Source organism: Choloepus didactylus, chromosome 22, assembly GCF_015220235.1.
Source record: "Choloepus didactylus isolate mChoDid1 chromosome 22, mChoDid1.pri, whole genome shotgun sequence".
NCBI classification, from domain to species: Eukaryota; Metazoa; Chordata; class Mammalia; order Pilosa; family Megalonychidae; genus Choloepus; species Choloepus didactylus.
Window position 1 is genome coordinate 21,821,324 of NC_051328.1, and position 5,639 is coordinate 21,826,962.

The window sequence follows — 5,639 nt, forward strand, 5'->3', positions numbered from 1 at the left end:
ACCGCCGCCACCGCCTCCTGCGCGCCGCTGGGCATGGGGCGCCGCCACCGCACTGCGCATGCGTCTTCCGTGTGCCTGGGTGTGCGGCAGAGACCCAGGCTGGAGACCTGGGCTGGAAACCGGGCTGAACCCGTGGTCCAGTCTGCCCAACTTACCAGCCCGGCTAGTCTACCAGTACCCCCCTCCCTCGGTGCTTGCATAGTGAGGGAGGGGACTCGGGTTTTGAAATCTGGCAGATTGGGATTTTAACCACTTAGTGATGGTGAGATCTGCTCTTTACCTCTCAAATCCTGTTCGTTCATCTGGGTCTCCCTCACAAGATTCCTTTAGCCTTAGGTGGTATTTTGAATACATAGGGCCAGGCTTACAAAAAATCCTGGATGAATAACAACTTTCATTATTATTATCGTTGTGTTCATCCATATCTTGCGTCCTCCCAGGTAACAAGCCCACGCTGGAGACCTGTTTTGTGCAGAAAGCAAGGTACTCCCAGCTGCGGATTCCAAGAGGAAAAAGTCGGCGGCCCTGTTCTTGGGGAGTTCAGAGTCCTGTGGTGGGGAGGGGCAGGGACAGTAAACAAATGCTTACCACACTAGGTGGTCCTCCTCTAGTTACAGGGAGGAACACAGAGGAACCCCATCCACTCCACTTGGGATGGAACGGTGTTTTAAGCAGAAGAAACAGCAGATGTCACTCTTGGGAGGCAGAGAAGGCACGGCAGGTCCCAGGTGCTAGAGAAGGTTTGGTGTGTGGGGAGTCAGGTGAGGGACAGGGAGTGGTCAAGGCAGGTTTGAGAGGCAGCAGGGGCCAGGTTGTGAGGACAGTGAACACAAAAGCAAGAAGGAACTTAAAGCCCTCTGCTTCCTGAAAAGAGCCACATTCCAGAAAGAGGATGACTGCCCTGTGGAGATGGGTGCCAAGGAAGGGGGCTACTCCATACGTATCAGAGAGAGGGAAGGGGCTGGAGGTCAGGAGATTAGTAGGGAGGGAGATGAGGATTCCTTCCCCTTTACCTCCCAGATTCTACATGTAACTTCAGGTTAATAATTGCCTGAAATGAGGTAAAAAAAAAAAAAAAAAAATGTGCAAATCCCCATGCTCACTCCCACCCCATTTGGATGGAGACAGGGGAGGGGGCAGTTTGACGGGAATGATGCAGCAATGACGGATGCAATTCCCTCTGGGTGGAAGCACACCTTCCTATAACTTCCCTGGCTCCTACCCAGCACCATGGGATACAAATGATGGGAAACAGAGGCATGAGGCTTTCCCAGCGACTCATGAGCATATGCTGTCACATTTCCTTCTCTGGTTGGACAGGTGAAATATAGGGATAATAAAATACACCCAGGGAAGGTCAGAAGTCACAAGGCAACAGGTGACAGTTTGCTGCTCAACCTCTCACGCTCAGTGAAGTCATGAAGTAGAGTAAAGAAAAAATTCACAAAACTGAGGGGAAGCCACATTGCCGCTGAAGAAATACATGATTTTGAAAAGGTTTGGGTTGGTGGCATCTGTAAAAAGATATCTTGGTATGACTTTTTCCATCAATGCATTAGTCTCCTGTGAGGTAACGTCTAATCCCGTCTCCTCCTCTTCTTAGCTTTGTGATTTTTGGGCAACTTAATCCATTCCTCTGAACCTCATTATCTCCCTCTGTAAAATGTGGATAATAATAATAACCACCTAATGGTGTTCTTCTGAGGAGTTGTTGGAAAAAAAATATGCATGGAACAGATCAGGGCCTAGAAATAGTAACAGCCCGATCCATGTGAGTGCATTATTATTGTTATTATCTGTCTGGTGGGGCTTTGGGAGGAATAAATAAGGCTGTGTGATGAGGTATCTGGTCCTATCCTAGCACATGGTAGGCCCTCAGTACATGTTAGCCTAGCCAGTATCTGCTTGGACATTTCCTGATAGATGGTGCAGAAGGGCTTTGAGCCTGGGGGGGTTCCCAGGAGGGTCCCCACTGTGGATGCTGAGGCTGCCAGGCAACCCACATTGCAGCCTGACCAGCCATGATTAGTCCTTGTTGCTTTAAGGGAAGAAACTCTGAGGCTGTTGGGAGAGGCAGGTAGCAGGTTGTCACCTAATTTGTAGCACCTCCTTGGCTTCCCATACTGCCCTATCCTCTGTGTCAACTGACCAGAGAGTTTTACCACAAAGGACAATGACATTGACAGACCCAGAACCACCATGAAACAGGGCCTCCCAGCGAGGCACATAAGCCCCACACCAAGCAGCATGAACAAAGGACACAGACTGCTGCTGCTTAGTTCTCCCATGGTACTTCGTGTCTTTGCTGACTCTCCCTCCATAAGGATGGTCATATGTGTGTAAAGGTCCCTGTGCTGGAGCCATGGAAGCTGATCAGACAGAGCCCCTGCCACCTGTGAATTCAGAGCCTGCTCCAGGAGTCTCACAGACATCAACTCACCTTACCTTCCTAATAACTCTTGAGACTCTCTATTTCCGTCTTAAAGATGAAAAAACTGAGGCTCAGAGAGGTGAAGCAACTTGTTCCAAGTCACACAGCCTGTGATGCTGGGAAGCAAGCCCAGATCTCTCTGAGTTCACAGGTCAGGCTCATTCCATCCCAACACACACACACACACACACACACACACATGCGGGACACTGATTACGTGCTTCGACTTGGCGGGCCTGGGCCAGGGGATCGGCCACCCCTGGGGAGGGTAGTGGGTACGGGTGAACAGCGCCCTTCACAGCCCCCCGGGCCTGGGAAAGTGAGGCCGGAGGCAGGCCCCATTTCCTCACCCAAAATACCACTGTTAGGGGAGGCTTGCCGGAGGGAACCGCCTTTTCCCCACCCCCTTATCTTGCCCGGACACTCCCCGTTGCCAGTGCAACTCCCATCACCACCAGTGCGCATACATTGTTGCCAGACACCGTTACCGGAGCAACTCTCGCCCCTTTTCAAACAACCTCCGTGCTCTCTTAGAACCAATCCTAACCTCCGCACCCTCTCAGAACCAATCCTAGCCTTTATCCCCTCAGCATTGACTTGTAACAACCCCCGCCCTCTATGCCAGCCTATATAACCTGTGCTCACCCCTAATAAACTCTCTTGGCTTCTTCACCCTCAAAGAACCGTGTCCCGCCTGTTCCTTCTCGCCGCCCTCCACACCTTGCACGCCTCCGCCGGGGACCGGGCCCAGTCCCCCGCCTCGCCCTCGCCTCCGGGAAAGAGCCCCCGCCGCCGGTACCCTCCGAGCAACGCCGAGAGCCGAGGGTTCAGCAACCGGCTGCCCCCCCCCTCCCCAGACAATTCAACTGCGACCGCACACACACACACACAGAGTAGAAATGTTTTAAAAGATAGAAGGAACTATATTCTTGACATTAGAGTCTCCAGGCCAGAGTTGCCAGCCTGGCCTGCTAGCCCTGTATATAACCTACAATGAGGGGGAGCCATGATTCTGCCTATCGGTGCAGCATTGGATATCTGTTCTCTCCACTGATATGCACAGGGACCCCATGAGGTGGGCAAGGCAGGGGTGATCACCTCACTGTAGAGCAAAAACACTGGACATTGGAGAAGGGAAGTGAGATCTGGCCAAGGTAACTTGACTGGGGTGTAGCTGTGCAAGCTACCCATGCCTTGCTGCCTCTCCCCCCAGCCATGGGGCCATTCACTGTCACCCACTTCCACCATAAACAGCAAAAACCAGGAGGGGCTGACACCAGTGAGACCAAAGAGTAAACTTCTGTGCAAAGAAATCAGTTCATCTTTAAAGACAGCACCTAACTGAGGTTGGAGTTCGCCTAAATGAAGGCATAGGTTCTCTCCTAGGTTGATCTGAGTGGGCTGCAGGGGCAACTGGGGCTTCACCTCAGCCATTGGCTCCTCTTACTTGACTGAGTTCCCAGCAGCCTGAGCAGATGAGCTGAAGACAGGCTGCAGGCAGGAAAGAATTGGATCAATTTTTATTTGGTTGTTAAAAAGGTAACAACACACTTAATTTCTTTCAAAAAGTATAAAGTAGTAGGAAATAAAGAGTATCCCTCCTCGACCCCCATTCAGCACTCTCCCCCACCCTTCTAGTCTCCCCAGAGGTGAACAAGCTCACTAACTTCTAAGTCCTTCCTGAAACAGTCCTTGCAAATACATGCAAATGAGAATCAAATTTAAAATTCACTTCCTCCCCCTCCTCACTTCAACCTCTCTGAGCTTTGCTTTCCTGATCTGTAAAATGGAGTGAAAATCTCCCAGGGTTGCTGTGTGGATGAAGTTAGTTGTAAAACCATTATAATAGTCCCAACTTTATTTTTTGTACTATAAATAAATATAAAAAAATAAAAGCCAGGGTTTCTGTGAGGAGGGAGTGGGCCAATGGAGTAGAGTGGTGAACCTCCCCCCACCCTCGCACCCCCCAGGAGAAGGGTGGCTGGCCTCTCTGAGGGCAGAGGGAGGCTGCAGTTCTCACCTGGAAGCATGCCTTTGTCTTCTTAGTCTGAAGATGGAGGCCTGGGGCCTTGACAATGTTGCCTTCTCTGTCACATGCTGGTCTTGGGGACCACCCCCTGCACCTGTCATGAGTCCTCTGCCCCCACCTCAGGGTCAGATTTATATTAAGGGCCCCTTCCCATTCCTAGGTCAGAAAGGGGCATCTCAGCAGGGCTGGGCAGTCGCTGATGTCGTTAGGCAGTTGCTGAGTCAACAATTAATCTCCACAACTGTGTCTGGGGACTTGGGGTTCAGTGCCTGGGAGAAGGAAATCGAAACAGTATGGAGATGTAGGGGAGCCAGGCTCTTACACAAGATCAGCCATGGACAGAGCCCTGGAATTGTCTCTCCTGGTCAAGGTCTGCCTGGCAGACATTCTACAAATGTCTCTGACAAAATTTCTACAAAAAATTCTACAAAAAAAGCAAGCCCTCCAAATCCTGCTGGGTACAGGGCCCTGGGCAGGGGGTCATTTGTCCATCACTTCCCTCCACCCATCTGTTTGTCTTCCAAAAATTGCCTGCTAAGTCCTAGTCAGAGACAAGCCCTATCCTTGGCACGGGGCCACATCCTAAGATGAATCAGACTGGGCTGGGTGGAGCCAGTGGGTGGGAGGCAGAGAATGTAGCAGGTGGAGGGCACAGGAAGGACCAAGGCTGGTCAAGGGGGGCGGGGGAGGGATGCTGGGCTAAAGTACACCCTGAGTTGGAGTGGAGGGTGGAGGGCCTGAGCCCCCAACTGGTGAGCTGAAGGTCATAGGGAACCAAGGAGAAGAGGGACAAACAGCAGGTTACAGAGGGACTGGCAAAGAGTCCCCAATGGAAGAAGGAAGCAGCAGACCTCAGACCTAGAACTGTGGGGAAGCCAGCTGGCATCTATGTGTCTGTCTGTCCCCATGTCTGCTGGTAGATGCCATCCCTCCCCACTCCCCCATTTGGGGGTCCTGATTCTACGTGGGCCAGAGGTTTGGATTGTCCATCCTGTCCCCTCCCTTCTACCCCAGATCTCCCAAACTCCCACACCCAGAAGATCCCCACAGCCACAAGATCTCCACACCCACAAGACCCCCCTGCCCGGGAGCATCAAAGGGAAGTGGTAAGAAGCAAAGTGTCTGGAGTGAGACAAACTGGGTGTGAATCCCTCACTTCCTCATTGGATGTCCTTGGAC